The sequence below is a fragment of the Hyperolius riggenbachi genome, chromosome 8 (genome assembly GCF_040937935.1).
Source record: "Hyperolius riggenbachi isolate aHypRig1 chromosome 8, aHypRig1.pri, whole genome shotgun sequence".
In the NCBI taxonomy this organism is placed as follows: domain Eukaryota; kingdom Metazoa; phylum Chordata; class Amphibia; order Anura; family Hyperoliidae; genus Hyperolius; species Hyperolius riggenbachi.
Window position 1 is genome coordinate 86,138,307 of NC_090653.1, and position 26,752 is coordinate 86,165,058.

At 45.5% G+C, this 26,752-nt stretch overlaps 1 protein-coding gene across 5 annotated transcripts in view; it reads right to left on the reverse strand.

Annotated features, from left to right (window-relative positions):
• LOC137529006 (tetratricopeptide repeat protein 16-like) overlaps positions 1–26,752 on the reverse strand; it is a 417,560-nt gene that overhangs the window by 34,522 nt on the left and 356,286 nt on the right. For 2 of the 5 annotated variants that reach the window (XR_011023555.1, XR_011023552.1), the window contains 2 exons: positions 21,307–21,358; positions 17,357–17,526 (listed from right to left, as the gene is read on the reverse strand). The exons of 2 other annotated variants lie outside the window; for them this stretch is intronic. The gene's annotated coding sequence lies outside the window, so the exon portion shown is untranslated. Of the gene's footprint in view, positions 1–5,727; positions 5,764–17,350; positions 17,527–21,306; positions 21,359–26,752 lie in introns of those variants that run through there. One more of the 5 variants, XR_011023546.1, reaches the window with a different exon arrangement.

Here is a 26,752-nt window from a genome sequence, read left to right on the forward strand (position 1 = left end):
CAGCGCAGAAGCCACAGCAATATACAGGATCTTCTCAAAAAATTATCATATTGTAATAAAGTTTGTTATTTTTTGTAATGTACTGATAAACAGACTTTCATATATTCTAGATTCAAATACCCACAACTGAAGTAGTTCAAGACTTTTATTGTTTTAATATTGATGATTTTGGCATACAGCTCACGAAAACCCTAAATTCCTTTCTCAAAAAATTAGCATATTTCATCCGACCAATAAAATAAAAGTGTTTTTTAAAACAAAAAAAGTCAACCATCAAATAATTATGTTCAGTTATGCACTCAATACTTGGTCGGGAATCCTTTTGCAGAAATGACAGCCTGGGGCACTGCTCAGGTGTTATGGAGGCCCAGTATGCATGGATAGCGGCCTTAAGCTCATCCAGAGTGTTGGGTCTTGCATCTCTCAACTTTCTCTTCACAATATCCCACAGATTTTCTATGGGGTTCAGGTCAGGAAAGTTGGCAGGCCAATTGAGCACAGTAATACCATGGTCAGTAAACCATTTAACAGTGGTTTTGGCACTGTGAGCAGGTGCCAGGTCGTGCTGAAAAATAAAATCTTCATCTCCATAAAGCTTTTCAGCAGATGGAAGCATGAACCCACTTTTGAACCAGAAACAGCAGCAGAAGCTCCTGACCTGGGCTACAGAGAAGCAGCACTGGACTGTTGCTCAGTGGTCCAAAGTACCTTTTTTGGATGAAAGCAACTTTTACATGTCATTCATAAATCAAGGTGCCAGAGTCTGGAGGAAGACTGGGGAGAGGGAAATGCCAAAATGCCTGAAGTCCAGTGTCAAGTACCCACAGTCAGTGATGGTCTGAGGTGCCATGTCAGCTGCTGGTGTTGGTCCACTGTGTTTTATCAAGAGCAGGGTCAATGCAGCTAGCTATCAGGAGATTTTGGAGCACTTCATGCTTCACGCCGCATAGGGGAAGGAGGCGTGTCGGAGTTCCGTGCTGCAACACCGCTAGCGAAGGACGGAAGCACGACCAGCTGAAGGCTGCTATCATCCACGCCACTTGGATTCCCCGGGAGCCGGGCACCCCTGCCTGACACTGCACGCTATCTAGCAGTAGTCCAGTCTCTCTCACTCTACCGCCGGCCGGGGCGGGTGAGATTGAGCGACTCCTCTGAAGATAACATCTGCTCCTAGATTGAAAACCACGGAGGGTGAGATTACTCTATTATACCAAAGTGCATATAACTGGATGTTACACCTCTGGAGACCTCCATATAAACTACTATTTAGACACGGAATTAGACATCTATAGTGTCATATTTGAGAACAGAACTTCTGTGTCCAACAAATCCTAATAGGACTAAAGACCCTATTATCCTGCTACCTCAGGAAATACCACCACATTGATTTTATAACAGTTTTTTCAGGAAAATTGCTTCCTTTGCATGCATATTTATTTGGGTTGTGCACCTGACAACCATATTAAAGCTTTTATATATTATCCATTTTTGACAAGCGCAGTCTGTTTGTTTATCCAGTATTACAATATAAGGAAGTGGGACCCCCTCACAGGTATTGCTGCTGTCTAAATTGGGCGCAACACCTTATCTTGAACAATACAATATGGCATGTGCCAATTCAGGTTAGCGTCTGGGAATTCCACTGAAGGGCATTACATAAAGCTTTTACCAAGCCCAAGAAGGCCAAAAGCAGGTCAGTAAATTTACTAAATGCAGCGAAGTACTGTGACTGTAGGAGGAGGCACAAACACCAGTGGGCAAGCCCAGGATTTCCAAGGGGGGGATTCCTGAAAGGTCTCCCTCAGCCACGCACAATACAGTACAATAATATGGTAGGACATCATGCTGGGTACACATAATGCAATTTCCCATCCTAAATGTTCCATCTGCTCCTGATCGACAACGGGATCAATCAGTAGCAGTTTGGATACAGATAATAATGAGGACAGCTGACATTTGTAATGAAGGGGAAAGTGAAGCATTCACACAGCAGGGCACAGGGCTGTGCTCATATCTGACTCTGTTAAGTTCCCCAGAGCTGCTCCATGCTCTGTACACACACTGCTGCTCCATGCTCTGTACACACACTGCTGCTCTAATGCTCTGTACACACACTGCTGCTCCATCAAAACTCAACTGTAGCAGGGAAAGAAAGGGGGCAGTGCTGTGAGCTGCAGGATTCCTGCAGATATTCTGGTGTCTCAACTTGTGCCTGTCCCCAGACACTGCACTGGCCCTGGTCTGAGGGGGAATTCTGGGCAGCTGTAATCCCCCCTGTGTTTGCCTATGGTGGGGGTGTGGCTTAGTTCAGGTGTTTGGCTTAATCAAGGGCATGGCACCCCCCAGGACCAATATCACTCCAGGTACACAATTCCTTTGTGCAATAAAAAGTCAGGGCCGTTTTTAAGCAAATACCATTAAGAAGCAAGTAAGGCTGCATATAATGTAATAATTATGTAATGTAATTTGCAAGTATTTGCAAGTATGCACACATATGGCCAGGCAGGATAGCCGCATTCACACTTCGGGGTGGGGGAAGGTTACTGGAAATGTAATTAATATTGTCTAGAATAGATCGTACATGTCAAACTCCGGCCCGTGGGCCAAATCTAGCCCTCAGAGCCTTTCAATTTGGCCCTCAAGAGGTTTCCCCACTTTGCATTATTTTTGGTCCACTCTAGACCACCAGGGAAGCTATATGGGGGAGGTAGGCGAAAAAACTAAACAATAGGGAACTGTTTAGGGTAGGTGGGAGCCACTAGACACCAGAGAACTGCATGGGCGTTGGAAGTAGGCCATTAGACACCAGGGAACTTTATAAGGTGACCAGTAGACATTGAGGTTGGCCCACGACTAGGTCTCAGTGTTCAATTTTGGCCCCATTTGTATTTGAGTTTGACACCCCTGGTCTAGATGAATTTGTTAGTTATTTCCATGCTCTCACCTGCAGGTAATATGTCCCCGCCAGCAGTTTTATGTGCTCTTCAGAGGGGTTGGCATCAGAACAAGCTTTCTGTAGGTTAAGTGTTGCAGACTGGAAGTCACCCAGCTGTAGAAAGGCTTCCGCTCTCTTGACATATAACTCTATTTGCAATGCAACAGTGTGACCACCAGATGGCAATAATGAACAGTACAGTGAGAGCAAAGGAGCCAGCACCAGCATGACCTGAAAGATGACTCTGTATGGAGATAGATATAGAGACTGCCACATTTTCTTCCTTTTAAACATTTAATAGTATCTGTGCTGCTAATACACAGACATCAATCTGTCGTCTCCCCCACCCCCACAAGTACTACCGGTATCTTTCGCTACCCCCAATCACTAATACCCATGCCATGCCCGGTCTGCCCATGATGCCAAGTGAGGCAACTTCCCCAGGCGGCAGAAGTCTGGGGGCAGCACCAGGCAGAAACATGAAGTGAAGAGAGTGCCTGGCCAACCTATCCTGAGGACAACTGTACCTAGCTAACCTATACTGGGGGCAACTGTACCTAGCTAACAATACTGGGGGCAGCTATACCAGGCTACCCACCTATATTGAAGGTTTTTGGGGGGGCTCACTGCAGCTATAACGTGCGGTGCAAATTGTCTGGACATGGTAGATTTTAATGACTGAGCTCAGTAAGATGGATACCTTTTCCGGGCAGAGGTTGATGGCTTTAGAAAATGAGATGACAGCATTCTCCCATTCCTCCTGCGACAGGCACAGCAAGCCTTTCTCGTAGCTGAAAGAACAATGGTACACATAAGCACTAATAATGAGAGGATGTCTTGGCAAATATACAAATAGATCAACATGGCTTTCCCTGTGGTCAGGCTAAAATCCAATTACAGTAAAACCCCTGCTATCCATAACTCAGGTACCCAGCAGTCTTAACCAACCGGCATCCCTGAGGGGGAGAATGGGGGCGGAACTTTAGTGTATTGTAGAGCTGTGTGCATCAGAAGCGACTTACAAAACCTCTGGGCCCAGTCATCTAAATTTCCTGGAGCTCCCAGCTACTGTGCTGCATCCTCATACGGCTTTCGGCATGTCACCTGACCCTCATCAGGTCACATGCACGCTTCAGGCCCCTTACACACTGGGATGTTTTCATTCTGTTGCTTTACACTTTTTTACTGCAGGGTAACACTAAAGTAATGAAAGTGTAGGGGGCATTTCATTCCTGTTGCGGTGCGCAAGCATCATCTCATTATAGGTCAACATCCGCGGCGACGTATGTTGACCGGAAATCATGTAAGTCAATGGCCCCGCAGAAATTTTAAATATGCGCAGAAGCATATTTTTTCAATACACTTCCTTGCAATTCGTCTTTTGGCCACAGGAAGTGAGAGCTAGAGAGCCTCACTTATAGTTTGGTTTGCTGCCAATAATTACATTATCACGCATCATTGTGGGTGTATAGGAGGCTTCTTTTTAGCATTGCGATCATTAGATCACACCACAACTAAAATGCAGGCTGCTAATGTGAAACCGGCCTAAGGAGTTGTACACAGAGGACGCAACAAAGCAGCTGGGAGCTGCAGGAAGTGCAGATGATGACACCCAGAGGTTCTGTAAGTAGCGTCTGTTGCACACGGCTCTGCAAGGGGGAAGGTTAGTGTTATTTAAGGGCAAACTGCAATTTACAACACTAAGCTATTATCCATTACAAAGAAAATGAAAAAAATGAATTAGGCCCCGTTCACATCACAAACGCGGACGGCCACGCATGCGGATCGCAACGCGTACGAACGCACGCCATCCGCGTTTGTGTGCGTTGCGTGGCTGATCCCATCACTGAAATGTGAATGGGACAGCCACGCGTTTTTACAAAAAATGCGTGCAGCATGCGTTCCCGGACCGCACAGGTCCGGAACGCATGCAGTGTGAACATCAGACAGTGCACTGTATGCACTGTCTGATGTCGTTGTGCGTGTCTGTCTCCTGCACGCGTTTCCAAAACGCGGCTGGAAACGCATGCAGTGTGAACGGGGCCTTAGAATGAGAACAAAGGGGGGTGCATGCGCGGCGCGGACGCAACATGACCTAGATTCCGCTGCTCCGCAGTCGGGCTGACACTCTTCGCTAATTTGAACCGGCTAAGCCCCAGCAATATGCACCTAAACTGACGCAAACCCCACCTGGTATGTCGCGAAGAGGAAGGGGCAAGAAAAATAAGGAAATATCCTCGCAACCGGCAGCTACTCCAAGAGTAAAAGCGGCGGCGCCACGCGCCACAAAAATCAAGATGGCCGACGGAGCACCAGCTTCTCCACAACAGGCCTCGCCTAAGTCAGCCAGCCTGCCGCAACCTTCAACCCAGAAGCGAAACACTATCCAGGACACTGCTCCAGCTCAGACCCCACCTCTGGATACCCTACTAGCTGATATCACTAGGGTCTTCAGAGCGGAGCTAAAGGAAGTGGTAAGGGACTTCACCATCCAAATCAGGGAGATGGGAAACCGCATAACAGACCTGGAGAAGCAGGCAGACACATTTGCTGAGGCCGTTGAAGATGACAAAATGGCCATCGATGACCAAGCCTCTAAGATCGATACTCTAGAGTTAAAATTAGAGGACATGGAAAATAGAAGCAGGAGGGCCAATATTAGAATCCGGGGCCTACCTGAATCCATTACATCGGAGAAACTCAAGCCCACAGCACTGAACCTCTTTAGTGCACTCCTTCCACAGATGGACCCGGCCTCCTTCCGAATGGTGAGAATCCACAGAGCACTAGCCAAACCCCGTAACAGTGATCTACCTCGGGATGTGATCCTGAAATTTCAATTTGAAAAGGTACGTGATTTAGTGCTTGAAGCAGCCCGCAACCTTACCTCATTGCCAGATGTTCCTAACTCTGTACAATTATATGCTGACCTCGCCTCCACCACCATTCAGCGCCGCAGAGTGCTTAGACCGGTCACCCTTGCGCTGCAAAAAGCTTCAATCAAATATCGCTGGGGGTTCTAGTACTCGCTCACCTTTGCTCACAAGGATAAAATCTACGTTGCATGCACACCAGAGGAAGGCCGCAGACACCTAGAGATCCTTGGGATTCCACTTGAAAAGGTCGCCTCGACTCCTCCGCTTCAACGGGCATCACGCCCGGCTAGAGTATGGTCGGCACGGAACACGAGACTTCGTTCCGCACAGTCCTCGGCCCTGGAAGACTAGCTGCAGCGATGACTGAGGCCTACAACAATACGGACTGCCGCCATATTGGCGTGAGTATAACCTCCACCTACTGAAGGCCCCACACCTAGACATGACTAGGCGACCCCTCTGAGCGGCCTCACCTTTGTCCTTGCTCCCTCATCCTTTCCCTTATTTTTATGTTATCAGCCTATTCAAGGTATCTTGAACTTACCATACCTCACACCCAGGTACTTCACAAAAAGAGGGACTGTTTTAGCTATACATTAATCTGGACAACTCGCTTTACCACGAGCCTATATGGGACTCCCAACTAACAGAATATCCCCACATCCAACGCCCACCAATAAAGGCCCAGTCCACATTGATCCCTATAACTTAACTCCACCGTAAAAGTCACTGACCCCATATGCTGGAACTGGAGGACGGGGCCCATCTCATCCTGGTTGAACTAACTTTTCCTCCACAACGTCTGAGGAACATCTGTGTTACTATTTGCATTTTTCATATGCATGAAGAAGGGAACCCCTGCTATATGAAAGGTCGAACTTTTCCCTATATATTCCTAGCGAAGACCTGGTGAAATAGATTGAATACGACATACGTTAAGATTCTTTTTTCATTCTGTTTTAAGAATAGGCTGTTAGTTGCCCACTAGGTGGTGATGTTGCGCCACAAATACTAATCTAAAGCTTAGCTGTGTTTAAATGTTAACAAAATTTTTCTACACTATAGTGATAGCCTGCACTTTTGCATTGTTGTCTCACCACAAATGGTCAACATACTCAGAGCTTTAATAACTCTGTCTATGATTTCCATTCCCAAAGGCGATTTGCCTAATACTGAGACCCTGTTGGTCCCAGATATATGTTTTGTTTTGTTATTTTGGTATGCACTGAAGCAGCTACACTGTAACATTTTAATTGGAAAGAGAATCCATTACTACACTCTGCAACTATCTAAAAATGCAAGCTCAGGAGGCACGGAAACCACTTATGTGACAAAATCTATAATTATCTTTTTTGCTACTCATCCTAAATGGCGTCATTGAATATATTAACACATAATGCCAAGGGCTTAAATTCCCCAATGAAGCGCAGAAAAGCGTTTATTGACTACCAAAAGTGTTCCCCAGACATTATATGTCTCCAGGAGACCCACATTACCAAATCCTCAACACCACGCTATTTCCATAAAAACTTCCAACGTTTCTTTGCCTCCTCAGCTTCAACTAAACACAGAGGTGTTATTACCCTCCTCCACAATGCCATCCCTTTCAGAGTTAATGAGACAATAATAGACGATGATGGAACATATGTAATACTGTATGGCTTTCTACAGAACAATGAGATTTGTATTGTAAACACCTACTGCCCACCTGAAAACCCTTTATATACGGTTAAGCAAATCCTTAAAAAACTGGAAGATTTCCCCAAAGCACAAACTCTTTGGGCAGGAGATTTTAATATAGCACCTAACCCTTCCTTAGACAGATCTACATCCTCCCCTTCAACGAGACAATCCCAACAATCCAATGCACTCCAAGCCTACATGTCCTCCCTACATCTGATAGACACGTGGAGAGAATATAACCCACAAACCAGAGCCTACACGTTTTACTCCCATCCCCATAAAACATACTCGAGTAATCCAATTACATCCGCACCGATGGATAATTGACGTGCCGGGATCACCCCTGGAGTCACAGGGATCACATGTATCAGCTGAAAGGATCCGCACCGTCTTTAAAACAAGTATTTATTGAAGCTCTTTTAAAATGCCATGAGTATAATTAAAGTGCGCTCCGGATCACCATTGACGCACAGCGTTTCGGATACAATCCTTCCTCAGAATGGTTCCAGTACACACTGTCATAATCACACATGCTATGCTCATTAAATACACAGGCAGAGGACCTGATGGAAGACTACAACATGTCTACCAAATTTATATATATGCATATTCATGTCAGCAGGAACCAATGAAAATTTACTTAGATTATGTAAACATTGCAGAGACCAAGGTGCACAAGACATTCAAACCAAAACACCTAAAGACTTACATCAGGATGATCGCACAGTTGGAAATGCACCAGAGGTTCCCTGCACTGAAGGCACTTCCTTATCCATAAGGGACGTGTAATACACATCCTATGTTTATTCAGGTCATCGTGCCTCAATGTCCAGCTAGCGGTGTCGGCTGATCCCAAGCTCTGCCGACCAATAACCGCTTCACCTCCGTATTGGCATACTCCCCCTGCCTCACAACATATCCGCAAGTCCCTCAGTGATTAACCGCCAATCCAAAGAGCGCCGACAACGTCCGCTCATCAGGCTGTCCAACCCCTAACCAATCAGTGTGGCTCTTAAATTCAGGAATTTAAGAGCCACACTGATTGGTTAGGGGTTGGACAGCCTGATGAGCGGACGTTGTCGGCGCTCTTTGGATTGGCGGTTAATCACTGAGGGACTTGCGGATATGTTGTGAGGCAGGGGGAGTATGCCAATACGGAGGTGAAGCGGTTATTGGTCGGCAGAGCTTGGGATCAGCCGACACCGCTAGCTGGACATTGAGGCACGATGACCTGAATAAACATAGGATGTGTATTACACGTCCCTTATGGATAAGGAAGTGCCTTCAGTGCAGGGAACCTCTGGTGCATTTTCAACTGTGCGATCAACCTGATATAAGTCTTTAGGTGTTTTGGTTTGAATGTCTTGTGCACCTTGGTCTCTGCAATGTTTGCATAATCTAAGTAAATTTTCATTGGTTCCTGCTGACATGAATATGCATATATGTAAATTTGGTAGACATGTTGTAGTCTTCCATCAGGTCCTCTGCCTGTGTATTTAATGAGCATAGCTAGGGTGACCATATTTTGATTTCCAAAAAAGAGGACGATCACAACAGCATGGGGGTGTGGTCATGGGCGTGGCCAAATATACAAGACCTTAGCAGCGTGCTGTCCAACTTCGCGGGCATGGAGGGACGTTTGTTTTTTCCACAAATTTCCCCATAAATGGAATCAGATTGGCAGCATATTTCTCTACAAATGCAATGAGATTGGCAGCAGATTTCCCCACAAATGCTATGAGATTGGCAGCAGATTTCCCCACAAATGCTATGAGATTGGCAGCAGATTTCCCCACAAATGCTATGAGATTGGCAGCAGATTTCCCCACAAATGCTATGAGATTGGCAGCAGATTTCCCCACAAATGCTATGAGATTGGCAACAGATTTCCCCACAAATGCAATCTTATTGGCAGCAGATTTCCCCACAAATGCTATGAGATTGGCAGCACATTTCCCCACAAATGCAATGTTATTGGCAGCACATTTCCCCACAAATCCGAGATTGGCAGCAGATTTCCCCACAAATGCTATGAGATTGGCAGCACATTTCCCCACAAATGCAATCTTATTGGCAGCACATTTCCCCACAAATACGAGATTGGCAGCAGATTTCCCAACAAATGCTATGAGATTGGCAGCACATTTCCCCACAAATGCAATGTTATTGGCAGCAGATTTCCCCACAAATACGAGATTGGCAGCAGATTTCCCCACAAATGCTATGAGATTGGCAGCACATTTCCCCACAAATGCAATCTTATTGGCAGCACATTTCCCCACAAATGGGAGATTGGCAGCAGATTTCCCCACAAATGCTATGAGATTGGCAGCACATTTCCCCACAAATGCAATCTTATTGGCAGCACATTTCCCCACAAATGGGAGATTGGCAGCACATTTCCCCACAAATGCTATGAGATTGGCAGCACATATCCCCACAAACATATATTTACAGTACAGTGAGGGTCTCAGCAATATATTATACATGTGTATACCAGAAGGGCAGTCCCGCCACTTGCATACATAAATGGAGGTATCTACAAATACACATCTATATTTATATGGGGATGGTCTCACCAACTCCGCTGCAGCTTCTTCCATCACTTCTCTTCTCATACCAGCGCAACCTAACCCGCTACCGTACAGACCGCCTCTCCAACCGCTGTCTGCGTCCCGCCTCCTTCGCAGTGGCGTACCTAGGGTATTTGACACCCGGTGCTGATTATTCAGATAGCACCCTCCGCCCACCCCTCCCCACCAAAAAAGGAAAGAGTGAGAGTGACAGCTACCACTATCCAATATGGCTATGGACTCAATTGTGAACTGCTCTGAGGGAAATGTCTATGTACTCTGTAAAGTGCTGAGGAGAAAGATATCCCTGCTATATAAATACATAATAATAATAATATGGTAAGAGGTTAGGCCATGGGCTTGATTCACAAAGCGGTGCAAAGTGTTTGCACGCCTGTGAAAAGCCCTTTATCACGCCTAAACTCAGTTTAGGAGTGATAAGAAGAAACTCGCGCGATCTCCCGCGCGCAAAGTTTTGCGCGCGTAGCGCGCCGCGCTGCGCGCGCAGTGTGCCGTGCTTCGCGCGCAGCGTTCATTGAGCCCTATGGGACTTTGCGCGCGCAGCGCGGTGCGCTACGCGCGCAAAACTTTGCGCGCGGGAGCTTCGCGCGAAGAGCAGCACAAATCGGTGATAACTCAGCTTTGCACCGCTTATCACGCCTAAAGTCTTTTAGGCGTGATAACTGAGTTATCACCGCTTTGTGAATCAAGCCCCATGACAGGATTAGACTGTGAGCTCCGTGGAGGACAGTCAGTGACATGACTATGTATTCTGTAATGTGCTGCAGAAGATGTCTGTGCTATATAAATACACAATAATATGGTAGAGACATTAGACTTTGATTATGGAAAGATTTGATTATGAGCTCCTCTGAGTAAGTCAGTGACATTACTTTGTATTCTGTAAAGTGATGCAGAAGATGCCAGTGCTATATAAATACATAAGAATAATATGGTAGTACATTAGACCATGACTATGGTAGTAGTAGATTGTGAGCTCCTCTGAGGACAGTTGGTGACATGACTATGTACTCTGTAAAGTGCTGCATAAGATGTCAGTGAGGTGAAAGCAGGGAAGGGTGGTATAAGAGGTGGCAAGTGGGGAGGGTGGCAAATAGACAGCAGGGGAGGGTAGTATAGAGGTGACAAGAGGGGAGGGTGGCAGAGGGGGTTAGCAGTGGAGGGGAGGGTGGCATAGAAGTGGCAGGTGGGGAGGGTGGCAGATAGGAGACAGCAGGGGAGGGGAGGGTAGTATAGAGGTGACAGGAGGGGAGGGTGGCAGAGGGGGTTAGCAGTGGAGGGGAGGGTGGCATAGAAGTGACAGGAAGGGAGGGCGGCAGAGAGGAGACAACAGGCGACGGAAGGATGGTATAGAGGTGACAGGTGGGTAGGATGGCAGAGAGGGGTCAGCAGGGGAGAGGGTGATGGGAGGGAAGGATGGCAGAAAGGTGGCAGAGAGGGGTCAGCAGGGGAGAGGGTGATGGGAGGGAAGGATGGCAGAAAGGTGGCAGAGAGGGGTCAGAAGGGGAGGGCAGTATACAGGTGACAGGAGGGGAGGGTGGCAGAGAGGGTCAGCAGGGGAGGGGAGGCTGGTATAGAGGGGACAGGGGGAGGCAGTGAGGGGAGAGGAGGGGAGGGTAGCAAAGAAGAGACAGCAGGCAAGGAAAGGGTGGCAGAGAGCTAGCAGCAGGGGAGGGTGACAGCAGGATGATAAATTACAGCAAGCTGCTAAAAGTGAGGGGAGAGAGTGGCATTTGGCAGAGAGGTGACTGGCTGCAGCCTGCTGAGGGTGAGGAAAGGGTCTGTTAGAGTAGGAAGGGTTGAGGAGTCAGGACAGAAGAGCAATAAAAGTTGATAGGATAGTCAGGAGCTGCAGCAAATAATACCTGACATCTAATCCTCCAGCACCCTGCAGCGTGTGCCCTATAAGTTCTCCTCCCCGTGCACTTAGCTTGTTGCACAGGGAAAGCATCATTGCGGGGGAGGGAGGGGGATGAGCAAGTTACACTGACAGTCCTGCTTGTGACTGCTCTAGTCAGTTCAGCACTCACCCTCAAGTCTGCACAGGCATGTAACAGCTGCTGTGGGAGTTTTAAAAGTTGTAGCTGCAGCTTTTAGGAGTGAGGACTGCCAGCTCCCCTCTCCCCTTGCACGCAGAAAAGACCAACCTCGCCCCCATCCCCCTCACTCATTCACAGTGAGCCCCCATCTCCCATTTGCAGAGCGCAGCTTAAAATGATACACTCTCTCCCATCGTGCAGCTTAAATGATACACTCTCTCCCACCTGCCCCTGAAGTTTTCTCTGTGATGATCGTGCATGTTCTTCATCAGCCGTGCGCTCTCTGCCTGCTCTCCCTGCACGTCCAGTGTAATCACGTGGCATGCAGAGAATGTGGAGAGAGCAGCCGCTAGTGATGAAGATGGACGATCGGAGAGAACATCAGGGGTAGGTGATCGAGTTTGTATCATTTAAGCCGCACACTGCGCTCTGCAAATAGGTGAGACACAGGAGGGGAGGCATGGGAGGAATGAAGTCGGGCCCCTTCTCCGCATCTGCAGACTCCTCTCCACATATATTGCCTGCCCCTGACATCAGGACCGCACTTCTGCCTGCCTGGGTGTCAGCCCCTAGCCATGGTGACACCCAGAGCGATGCGCCCTCTGCGCACGCCCCTAGAGACACCACTGCTGGCCGCAGCAGCCAATCAGAGACTGTAGTCTCAGTCTCCGGCTCTTTAGAAGAATCGGCTCTTCCTTGTGCTTGGCCGCTCGGCTCACTTTAAAGAGCCGGCTCGTGTTCGGCTCCGAACGGCTCTCTTCTTCCCCGGACATTTCACAAAACCGGCCGGATGCCCCAGACAGGTCTAAAAAAGAGGACCTGTCCGGGGAAAAGAGGACGCATGGTCACCCTAGCATAGCATGTGTGATTATGACAGTGTGTACTGGAACCATTCTGAGGAAGGATTGTATCCGAAACGCTGTGCGTCAATGGTGATCCGGAGCGCACTTTAATTATACTCATGGCATTTTAAAAGAGCTTCAATAAATACTTGTTTTAAAGACGGTGCGGATCCTTTCAGCTGATACATAAAACATACTCAAGAATAGATGCAATCTACTTATTCACATCACTTATACCTAACCTCATATTCTCTCGAATTCACATCAGCTCATGGTCAGATCATGATATGGTACTGACTTCCTGCACCTCTCTCACCTCTCCTATGGCAAGACCACCATGGAGGCTCAACGAAAGCTTATTAACTAGCAACGAAACGGTACTTGAGATTGAGGAACAGCTCACAGACTACTTCAGGCTGAACGACACCCCACACACAAAGATATCGACACTCTGGTTCGCGCATAAGGCAATAATCAGAGGCCGCCTAATCAAACTAGCATCACAGCACAAGCGTAATAAAAAAGAGCAGAAATCCAACCTTGAGTTCAAACTCTCCAAACTAAAGATGGCCCACGCCCAAACTCCATCACTTTACCTACAAAAACAAATTGAAACTACTGTAGCTCAATTAAATGTAATACTATCATCACGCACGGAAAAGGCCATAAGATGGACCAGATCAAAATTATATGCGCAACACAACAAACCAAACACCTGGTTAGCCAGAAAACTGAAGGAGGCCCATAACCTAAATAAAGTGTTACAAATTCGCACTGATAAGGGGGACATCACCTCCGACCCATTAAAAATCCATCAGGAATTTGCTAACTACTATACTTCACTATATGCCCCTAAACCCACCTCACCTTCCTCAACCTCACCATACACATACCTACGCCAGCTCCCAATGCCGTCACTTAGACCTGAGAAATCCTCAACCCTCAACATGCCCATAACTAACGATGAACTTAAAGACGCAATTAAACGCCTTAAAAATGGCAAATCCCCCGGTCCAGATGGCTTCTCAGCCCTATATTACAAAAAATTCAAGGCCCAACTCTCCCCGTATCTCCTTAGATATTATAGCTCCATCCTTTTGGGAAAAACCCCGCCAGCTGAATTCTTAAACTCCATGATTGCAGTGATCCCAAAGCCTAATAGAGACCATTTGAATGTCAAAAACTACCGCCCCATCTCCCTACTTAATATAGACTACAAACTCTTTACATCTATCCTAGTAACCAGGTTAAACACATATTTATCACCACTGATACACAGAGACCAAGTGGGATTTATCCCCTTTAGGCAGGCACCTGACAACGTGCGGAAAGTTGTGGGCCTTCTCTATGTCGCCAAGAGAAATAGAACCCCTATAGCAATTGCTGCACTAGACATGGAGAAGGCCTTCGGCACCATTGACTGGGAATATATGAGGGCGGCACTGCAGAGGGTGGGGAATGGAGGCAACTTCCTACAAGCAATCAATGGGTTGTATTCAAGCCCCACAGCACAACTAAAACTTACCACATCAACCCCCATAAACATACCAATTAGAAGAGGGACTAGACAGGGATGCCCGCTTTCTCCAGCAATATTTGCCCTAGTAATTGAGCCTCTGGCGGAGGAAATCAGAAGATCACCCGATATACAGGGTCTAACGGTGGCAGGGAAATCCTACAAAGCAAGCCTTTTTGCCGACGATCTCCTACTAACACTTACTTCACCACATACTTCAATACCAAACCTAATCGACCTAGTAAAGAAATTTGGTACCATATCGGGTTTACGCCTCAACATATCCAAAACGGAGGTCTTGTTTGCTAATGTCCCCCGATCTCAGGCAGACCACCTAACCTCCTCACTAGGGTTTACATTGCAACATAGATATATTACATACCTAGGAGTTAAAATATCGACTAATCCGGCAGACCTTTTTGATCTAAATTATAAGCCTATGATTTCTCAACTACAAAGAGATCTACAAAAATGGAATCTCCCGGCCATCTCATGGACAGGTAGGGTACAAGCAGTGCGCATGAATATCCCCCCTCGAATTTTATACTTATTTCGCACACTCCCAATATTGGTAACACAAAAACACCTCAAGGCACTTCAAACTGACGTTTTTAAATTCATAAGTAATAATAAAAAAAGTTGTATAGACCGTAAAACAATGTTCTTAAATAGAACCAGAGGAGGACTAGGAGTACCAAACCTAATAGCATACTACAGAGCTGCCCAAATGGCTCAAATGGCTCAAATTCACTCAAAATGTAACCCCCCTCTATGGGCTCAACTAGAAACGGACTTGCTCCAACCATATACCCTTCAAGCGCTACACTGGTCCACACACTCAGTCCCTACATCTGTGAAACACCAGTCTCCCGTCTGCCCATTCTCTCTCCATATGGAGACTATTCAGATTAAAAAAAAATCTACAAACAAAAATACCAACCCTTCTCCCACTTTTGGTAGCCCTATGTTTGCCCCGGGTCTTGACCCGCGCTCCTTCAGATGGTGGAAAACTAAGGGAATTACGCACCTTAAACACCTGTTGGTTAATGATAAAATCCCAACTTGGGAGCAATTCAAAATGAAAACTGAGTTCCCCCCATCTGAATTCTTTGCAGCAATGCAAATCTATCACTTCCTCACTACCCTTGGCCCAAAAAATTCTCCCCTCCCACAGCGCACCTCTTATGAAGCATGGTGTGACCTAAGACCTTTAGAGGGTGGCCTCATTTCACTATTATATGCTTTACTCTCCCAACCCCCTGAATTTAGCAAACTCAAAGCTTGGAAGTCAGAATTAGGAATCACAATTTCCCCAGAAAGATGGTCCAAATGCTGTACCACTCTCACCAAAGGTAGCACTTACTACTCCCATATTGAAACTAATTATAAAATCTTGCATCATGCCTACATCACCCCCCTAAAACTACATAACATTGACTCAACTAAAAGTAAATTGTGTTTCAGAAACTGTGGGAGAGAGGGTGATATGCCCCACATATGGTGGTTCTGTCCTGTGGTGCAAGCCTACTGGGCGAAAGTTACTGCACTCATAAACACAGCATTGGGAACTGCATTGGGGCCAGACCCAGGGATGCTCCTGTTTGGGGACAAGCCCCCCAGGTGGAACCACCCCCCACACCGGTTGGCACAGCACATAGCTAAAGCAGTGAGATCTCACATAGCAAGACAATGGTTGCAGCAAACACTCTCCATTCAACTAACTGACAACATTATCCTAGACATAATGATCTCTGAAAGGATTCTTGCAATCATTAACGACACTTTTGATACCTTTATCAAAACATGGCAGCCCTGGCAAAACGCCTCAGACCTCATTGGACTCCGATCCTGTGTCTTTTCCTTATGATCTCTCCATAGGTGCTAAACATAAAGCATTAAAGTGAACACTCTTTTCTCTACTATATCACTGCTTAATATATTGAATATCTGCATACCCGTTATCTGTTTTGTTCTTGTTGAATTTGTATATCTAGCATCATAACATATCTAGTCCCGAAGTGGACATACCCAGAATTACTGTAATGTTTATTGTTAAACCAATAAAACTTCTTTGAAACTAAAATGAGAACAAAGGCATAATTGTAACTAGAATGTGTACAGTATATACTCATACGAGTTTATCTCATCATGCTACATGTCACTATGAGTACTCTCAAAATGTTGAATAGAAAATAGTAAACCATCAGGGAGTATTGGAGTGTTCAGGACACTCCCACTTCCAGTTTAGGTGAGTCTTGATGACATCATGGACTTAAAGTGAACCTCTGGACTAAAAATCTATTCAGCAGAACTGAAAAGGCTCAGGGTTTCTTTAACAGTTTCACAGCATCAGAACTTTGTTTTTCTTACCAAAGCATCATTTTTAGCTGCATTTTTACCTCCACCCCATCAAAGAAAACTGCCCGGGATTTTTATCCCTGATGCTGTGCAAAGCATGATGGGATTTCCTATGTTGTTATTCACGTTGCCTAGCAACTGGGAGGGATGATCAGCACACAGGACCGTTGGAACTGTGTCTCATTCTCCCTGTCACCTCCTTTCAACCAAAAAGATGGCTGCCCTTATGAAATCCAACATTTGCCTGTTCTTTTAAAACAGGGTGGGTAAGAGATTATATTACCTATCTATTTTAATTAACATAACTAATGTAACTTAATGACAGCATGTTTGTTTAGGCTGAAGTTCCTCTATAAGTCCATGTAGTATTCAGACCTTTTAATCTGTAAGTTTGAATACAAAAGTAGCTGTAGGCTTGTCTGCTGTCTGTCCCTGTAGGGAGGTGAAATATCAGCGCAATCTTCATCTACCTATCATTCCATTCTTTATATGCAGATAAGAACTCACTGCTGTGTCATCTTGTCCCATACGATGTCTTCATAGGAGCATTGGTTGGGTTTATTGGATTTCCCATCTACAGCTAATATGGCTCGACTGGATCCAAATATCCTTTGTAAGGATTTTTCACGTGCTTCCTAAAGCTTCTCCTCACTGACTGCGGTGGGGAAAAAGTTCCCTGACATCTGCAACACAAGGAAACATTACAGCAGAAGTCCAGATTTAGTTAAAGGTGTAATTATAATCATATGTATTAACATGATGTAAACAGGCAAAAATATATTGCAGTTAACGACCCCTTGAGGCTCCGGATGCCTGAAGAATGTGTTGTAACTGCATCACAGGTCCTACAACCTTAACAGGATCTCATAACTTGGTCACTCCCCCCCCCTAAGTCCATCCTGGACCCATAGCTTTCTTTCATGCTGCCACTACCATTTGGAACTCCCTACCACGCTCAAGACAGCTCCAACCCTAGAGGTATCTACATCCAGATTAAAAAGCCAAGTAGTCTGTGCTACAGAAGAAATGGCGATGTGTTCATAAATGCCATTCTACCCAGCAATTAATTAGTTTTGTAGGAGAAAAGCACATACACTGCGTCAAATTCCTGCCGATAGACAGTAGATTCAATCACTGTGTTTGAATCTGCTGTGAAATCGATACGCAAACGCTGACCGATCAAACGATTTCTGTCCAATATTGATCGATCTGTCCGCGCGTAAAATTTCGCTCGATCGCCGGCGGGTCGGAAGTGCGTCGATAGTGGCGTTCAAATGTCCGGCAACCGACGCTAGTGGCAATACATTACCTGTTCCGCTGGCGCGTGTCCCTGCGGTCCCTTCTCCGCGCTGGGCTCCGGCTGACTTCACTTACTTCCTGTCGGGGGAAGATTACACAGTAGAGCGCCCTCTACTGTTTAAACTTCCCCTGACAGGAAGTAAAGTGAAGCCGGAGCCCAGAGCGGAGAAGAGAGCGGAGACCGGGGGACTCGCGCCGGCTGGATCAGGTAATGTATGCAGGGGGCGGCGGCAGTGGCAGCTCCACAGATTGTGAATCGATTTCATAGTGAAATCGGTTAAAAATCTGTTTGCAGTGTAGGCTGCCAATAGATCCCTCTTTGATCAGATTGGATCACAGAGGGATCTATCTGCTGGTCGATCTGGTGGCAATCGACCAGTGTATGGCTGCCTTTATTGTTGTATATGCTGACATCTGTCCTGAGTAAACAAATTATAAGACTCCAGTAAGGAGGCAAAATTGTTTAAAAAAAAAAAGCCCATATAGGCCATTGCTAAGTGGATAACTTTACATGAAATGCATAGAAGAGGAGGGCTGCTTGTTGAAAGAGAGAGTCTGTGCATGGCAGAAGGAATGAATACAGTGGTTTGCAAAAGTATTCAGCCCCCTTGAAGTTTTCCACATTTTGTCACATTACTGCCACAAACATTAATCAATTTTATTGGAATTCCACATGAAAGACCAACACAAAGTGGTGTACATGTGAGAAGTGGAACAAAAATCATACATGATTCCAAACATTTTTTACAAATAAATAACTGCAAAGTGGGGTGTGCGTAATTATTCAGCCCCCTTTGGTCTGAGTGCAGTCTGTTGCCCATAGACATTGCCTGATGAGTGCTAATGACTAAATAGAGTGCACCTGTGTGTAATCTAATGTCAGTACAAATACAGCTGCTCTGTGATGGCCTCAGAGGCTGTCTAAGAGAATATTGGGAGCAACAACACCATGAAGTCCAAAGAACACACCAGACAGGTCAGGGATAAAGTTATTGAGAAATGTAAAGCAGGCTTAGGCTATAAAAAGATTTCCAAAGCCTTGAACATCCCACGGAGCACTGTTCAAGCGATCATTCAGAAATGGAAGGAGTATGGCACAACTGTAAACCTACCAAGACAAGGCCATCTACCTAAACCGACAGGCCGAACAAGGAGAGCGCTGATCAGAAATGCAATCAAGAGGCCTATGGTGACTCTGGACGAGCTGCAGAGATCTACAGCTCAGGTGGGGGAATCTGTCCAACAGTCATGCACTGCACAAAGTTGCCCATGGAAGAGTGGCAAGAAGAAAGCCATTGTTGACAGAAAAGCATAAGAAGTCCCGTTTGCAGTTTGCCACAAGCCATGTGGGGGACACAGCAAACACGTGAAAGAAGGTGCTCTGGTCAGATGAGACCAAAATGGAACTTTTTGGCCAAAATGCAAACGCTATGTGTGGTGGAAAACTAACACTGCACATCACTCTGAATACACCATTCCCACTGTCAAATATGGTGGTGGCAGCAGCATGCTCTGGGGATACTTCTCTTCAGCAGGGACAGGGAAGATGGTCAGAGTTGATGGGAAGATGGATGGAGCAAAATACAGGGCAATCTTGGAAGAAACCCTCTTGGAGTCTGCAAAAGACTTGAGACTGGGGCGGAGGTTCACCTTCCAGCAGGACAACGACCCTAAACATAAAGCCAGGGCAACATTGGAATAGTTTAAAACAAAACATAGCCATGTGTTAGAATGGCCCAGTCAAAGTCCAGATCTAAATCCAATCGAGAATCTGTGGCAAAATCTGAAAACTGCTATTCACAAACGCTGTCCATGTAATCTGACTGAGCTGGAGCTGTTTTGCAAAGAAGAACGGGCAAGGATTTCAGTCTCTAGATGTGCAAAGCTGGTAGAGACATACCCTAAAAGACTGGCAGCTGTAATTGCAGCAAAGTATTGACTCAGGGGGCTGAATAGTTACGCACACCCCACTTTGCAGTTATTGATTTGTAAAAAATGTTTGGAATCATGTATGATTTTTGTTCCACTTCTCACGTGTACACCACTTTGTATTGGTCTTTCATGTGGAATTCCAATAAAATTGATTCATGTTTGTGGCAGTAATGTGACAAAATGTGGAAAACATCAAGGGGGCCGAATACTTTTGCAAACCACTGTATATGAAATGGGGCTACTGTTGTTCCTTGAAGGAGACTGTAGTACATGTAGAGATGGAGCTAATGGTGGGCTGGGGGGAGGGGACATAAGGTAGAAACCTCCCAAATATGGCAGCCTCCATATACCTCTCACCTCGGGTTCCCTTTAAAAAAAGAATAGAACTTTTTATTAATTTCCTTTTAAACAATACCATTTGCCTGGCTACCCCACTGATCCTCTGCCTCTAATACTTTTAGCCATAGACCCTGAACAAGCATGCCTCAGATCAGGTACTCTCACTCAGCTTTTACTGGATTAGCCATAAGCTTGTTGAGACACCGACATTACATCCTAAGTTTTTTTTCACTTCAGTGTCACTTTAAACAATACCAGTTGCCTGGCAGTCCTCCTGATCCTGTGTCTCTAATGCTGGGTACACACCATACAATTTTCTAGCAGATTTATCTGCCAGATCGATTATATTTCCAACATGTCCGATCTGAATTTCAATTGGTTTTCCAATTTTCCGATCGATTTTCCAATCAATTTTCATAGATATGGACGGAAATCGATCAGAAAATCAGTTGGAAAAACAACTGTAAAATCGAAAAATGGAAATTCAGATCGGACATGTTAGAAATAATCGATCTGCAAGAACATTGTATGGTGTGTACCTATCATAATATTTTTAGCCATAGACATTGAAAAAGCATTAAGCAGACCAGATACTCTGACTCAGCTGACTCAGGGTTTTTACTGAATTAGCCATATGCTGGTTCCAGGGTTTTGACTCAGGCACTACTTATCCCAGAAGACCAACAGGGCTGCCAGGCAACTGGCATTGTTTAGAAGGGAATAAATATGGCAGCCTCCATATCCCTCTCACCTCGGGTTCCCTTTAAGCATAAGATATATATAAAAATAAATTAGGGTCTCTCACACAGAAGGCAAATATTTTATATACATTGAATCTATTGAAAAGTGTAAATTTGTCAGATGAAAACATGTGCGGATATCATTAGGCTTACCTCCTCTCCCGCCGAAGCCTCCGTTTCTATCACAACCTCCTCCATCAGTCATCTGTAGTGTTATAACACATTATTTCATTTATTATTATTTCATTTTCAGCATCAAAGGGAACCCGAGGTGAGAAACATACGGGAGCTGCCATATTTATGTCCTTTTAGACGATGCACATTGCCTGGCTGCCCTGCTGAGCCACTGCCTCTAATACGTTTAGCCACAGCCCCTGAACAAGCATGCAGATCAGACGTCTCTGGCGAGATAAGCTGCATGCTTGCTTCAGGTGTGTGATTCAGACACTACCGCCCAGAAAGATCAGCAGCACTGCCAGGCAACTGGTATTGTTTATAAGGGAATAAATATGGCAGCCTTCATATGTCTCTCATCTTTAGTTCCTTTTAACCAGTTCACCCCCAAGGGTTTTTATCCTAACGGACCAGAGCAATTTTCAGTTGTCAGTGCTCCTCCCTTTTATTCCCTAATAACTTTATTACTACTTATCACAAGAAAATGATCTATACCTCGTTTTTTTCGCCACCAATTAGGCTTTCTGTGGATAGTACATTTTGCTAAGAATTTTTTTTATTCTAAATGCGTTTAATGAGAAAAACCGAAAAAAAAAGAAAAACAATCATTATTTCTCAGTTTTCAACCATTATAGTTTTAAAATTAAACATTCTCCTGTGGATAAAACAAACACGGTTTATTTGCCAAGTTGTCCCGATTATTAAACAGTTTAAATGATGTCCCTATCACAATGTATGGCGACAGTATATTATTTTGAAATATAAGTGTTATTTTTCTGTTGTGTTTTTTTTTTATTCTGGCCATAATTACAAGCCCCTATGTAATAAATTAAAATTAATTTCCCACCATAAAATATAAATTAACAAAGCTGAGTCCCTAAGGCAACTATTTATTTATTTTTTTTAGCTGATTTTTTTTTTTTTTACAAGTGTTTTTTTTTGGGGGGGGGGAGAGGGTTGGAAGTGTTATTTTATTAATGATCTGTATGTACTTGAAAATGAATGTATTTTGTAGGTGTAATGTACTTTTTGGCCACAAGATGGCGCTAGTGAACACTCATAGGAAATGTTCACTTTTTTTTTTTTCTTCACTTTATTTAATTGTTACATTTCCTGTTATTGTGAATGGACGTAGCCGCTGTTCGCGGTCACGTCCATTCACTCCAGGCACTGCGATTGGGTAGAGGACCGTTCGGTCCTCTTCCCCAATCACCCAGCACGGAAGCCCGACGGAAAAAGCGTCGGTAGCGGCGGACACACGGCGGTAGCAGCGGCGGGAACGCGGGACGTATTAAAACGTCATGTTGCTGTTAATAGCGGTAAGCATGACGTTTTAATACGTTAGGTTGTCAGTAAATGGTTAAGTAAAAAAAAAAAAAAACACCACAAATAAAAAATAAACTACCTTCGAAGCACGTCAACCAATTTTTATTTTATTTTTTTAGAGTTGCAGTTAGGCTGAGGACCTGAGCACTCTTTTGCGCTGCTTTCCAATAAAGATAGCTGTGCGTTTCATAGAATGAAATGATATGAAAGGGACAGTGTAGCTTTGTTTTCTTGGAACTCAGTGCTGCAGAGCAGGGCTGTGGAGTCGGTCCAAAAATCCACCGACTCCGACTCCACGACTCCGACTCCTCTAATTTGCATATTACAATTTTGTTGATTAAAAGTATGTAACATGAAATTCGTCTCTTAACTGCCAACGCTTAGGAATTTTACAAGACAACTGAAGTGAGAAGGATATGTAGACTACTATATTTATTCCTTTTAGACTAAAACTAGTCCTTGGTAAGAGTACTTATAAAAGGTACAAACCGGAACAAAGAACATCTATCAGGCCCTAGGCAATGTAAGTGTGGGTACATGTAAGAATGATGTGCAGGTACTCTGCAGGGGAAGAAGGAGATTGTAAACAGACAACACCTCTGTGTTCAATGTGCACAACATTCTCAGTGGATTCCCTGCAGCTCTGTGGGGAGTGCATATGTAGAGTATAGTACTACTGTGTAACAAAGTAAACCTGAGACAGATTAAATTAAAGTTTTATACATACCTGGGGCTTCCTCCAGCCGCCTTCAGGATAATCAGTCCCTCGTTGTCCTCCTCCACCACCTGGATCTTCTGCTATGAGTCCAGGTACTTGAGCCAGTCAGGCGTAGTGCGCATGCACACACTCCGCTGCCAGGAGCATACTACACCTGTGCAGCACTATTGCGCAGGTGCAGAATGTTCCTGGCTGTGGGAGCGGCATGCGGCTGGACAGCGCTGACTGGCTGAATTACCAGGACTCATAGCAGAAGATCCGGGTGGTGAAGGACAGCGAGGGACTGATTAGCCTGAAGGGGGCTGGAGGAAGACCCAGGTATGTATAAAACTTTACTTTTCATCCGTCTCAGTTACCCTTTAATTTGTAGTCACCAAACCAAATTTTAATAACATATCAAATTATTTGATTTCATCAGCAAAGGGAGTGCATACATTTGCATAAATCAGCATCAATGCAGAATTATTTCCACCTCATTGACTATCTCTATTAGTGACACGGCTACACATCAGGCTTTATACTTACAGCATAGATGTTATTTAGTATATATAAGAGATTCCTGTGTACACATCATATATACAGTCACAATCAGATATGTATATCTGACCTTAAAAATACGGGGACTGCTTTATTGAAGCAGCACAAGTAACTAATTTTGATTGGTTTATTTCATTTTTGTGGACTAAGCACAGCTATTACTGTATTTATACTGTATATATACATTACTTTTAATGACTATTATCTGAGAAATAGAACATTTTATCATATCTTCTATTTTAATTACAGTTACAAATTCATTAGGAGTCGGTGCATTTTTTCCCGACTCCGACTCCAGGCACCCAAAATTGCCCGACTCCACGACTCCGACTCCACGACTCCGACTCCACAGCCCTGCTGCAGAGTGCATAAATATGTCCACCAGACAATGCTGTGTGTGCACTGTTTGGTGTACATGCGTAACACACACTAAAGGTGCGTACACACATGCGACTATAGTCGTTTGAAACGATCGTTCCCCGCTTGTGGAGGGTTTCCGCAGTGTTGGCGCACATGTTGTGCGCTGACCACGGAGATAATTCCACTTTCTTTACACCATTGCTTCTTAAATGTACTACTCTATTTGGGCTATAAGTGTTTTTCTCCTTCTGCAAGTCCTCTTGATCCTGTGACAGTCAAGTGACAGGCAGCCTACAGAGCCAATCAAAGTGCAGGAATCTCGTACTTTGAAGCTACTGCACCTGCCGGGCTCCGGCCGGGTTCAGTGGAGCGCTCTTTAAAAGTAATCAAGCGCCCTTTACAATAGCTAACCACAGCGTAATTTCACTGCACACACTATGGCTAGAGATGGCCCGAACCTCCGATTTTCAGTTTGCGAGCCACGTTTGCGAACTTCCACAAACGTTCGCGAACTTCCGCGAACCGCAATAGACTTCAATGGGGAGGCGAACTTTGACGGACTTTGAAGCGTAGTGACGGCCGTGCTGCACTGGTGCGCACCATGGCCAGTGGTGCAGGCAGATAGCGGTTTTCAAGCCCATATGGTCGGGCTGAGGTAGCTCAATGACAGAACAACAGTGACTGAGTGTCCGGCTGATCGAATTTGGTCTGTCCACAATGAAGCAACGACCTTATTATCGTGGGTGTGCCCCCCCCCTACACACTCATATAGCCGGCGGTCATTGCTTCATTGTGATACGCAAGCCCCTTCACCGCGGCAAGGTAACGATCACGAAGGGGAATTGGCACATGTACATACCTTTTGTTTTGTTGTTGCAGCTGCAGTGCAGGAATCCGCCTGGTGTCCTGGATCCTGTTGGTGGTGGCGGAGAAGGCAGTCAAGCGGCCTGCAGGCAGAGATGCTGTGAGGGGAGCGAGTTAGTCTTGGGGCAGGCACTCACACGGCGTGCAGGCAGAGATGCTGTGTGTGGGGACTGACTTAGTCTTCGGGCAGGCCTGACCGTGCTTTGCAGACCACGTGGTCAGATGGACCCTTGACCCAACGCAGTGTGCCAGAGATGACACCACTTGCCTTTCAACATCACGGTACAGTTTGGGTATCGCCTTTTTTGAGAAATAACTGCATATCTTCCACTGTGGTGTGTGGCTTTGCTTTTGTGTGCTGCTTTTCCTCAGGTGGTCATCCCATTGCAGTTTGTGCTTTGTCATCATGTGCCTTCGTAAGGAAGTTGTCCCTACGCGGATCTTGGTCTTTCCACGGCTCAATTTTTGGTGGCAGAGTACAGATGGCATTGCTCTCATCTGAGGCAGACACACAAAACATTTCCACACCGCTAAGCCCTGGGGTGATGGCACTTTGGTGGTGGCGGCCAACTGAGTGTTAAGTGGGGTGCCAGAATCAGAGCAGGAGGAGGAAGATATGTCACGCTTCCGTGCGGAAGCTGAGGAAGATGAGGTGTTCTGTGTTAAATAGTCAACTACGTCCTGACAATCTTGGGGGTTGATGGCATGCGCCTTCTGAACACTGTACTTTGGTCCAGGGCCGCATGAAATCACGACAGCACGACCTCGAACAGACCTGCAGGGTGGCCTGCCTCTGGCTCTGCCTGTTTTCCCCATATTGGGAGGGATGAAGTGAAAGGTATGCACTGACTAGAGATGGCCCGAGTCTCTGATTTTCGGGTTCGCGAACTGAGTTTGCGAACCACGTGCGAAAGTTCAGTTTGCGCGAACTTTCGCGATCCGCAATAGACTTCAATGGGGAGGCGAACTTTGAAAACTAGAAAAATGTATGCTGGCCACAAAAGTAATGGAAAAGATGTTTCAAGGGGTCTAACACCTGGAGGGGGGGGCATGGCGGAGTGGGATACACGCCAAAAGTCCCGGGGAAAAATCTAGATTGGACGCAAAGCAGCGTTTTAAGGGCAGAAATCACATTGAATGCTAAATTGCAGGCCTAAAGTGCTTTAAAACATCTTGCATGTGTATACATCAATCAGGGAGTGTATTTAGAGTACTGCTTCACAGTGACACACTAATCTCACTGTGTAACGCACTGCAAACAGCTTTTTGCGTAGTGACTGCCGTGCTGGACTGGTGCGCACCATGGCGAGATTGCTCTTCCTCACTCAGTGATGTCAGGTAATGTCTGACTGCCTTATCAACTTTCGATAGTTCTTTCACTACCATTGTTAAAGTTTACATCTATTTTTTTTAAATACTTGTTGCTGTTCAGTACCTGCAACGAGAATCTTTTATGGAGGGCAAGTCTGCCATTGCGAGTGATCACGGGTGATGGCCGGGGAATCCTGGTTCAATTCCGGTCCGGAGTGGGAGCTTAAGAAATGGCTACCACCACCACACATCCAAGGAAGGTAGCAGGCACGCTGTGGGCAAAGGAGCAGAAACGGCTACCACACATCC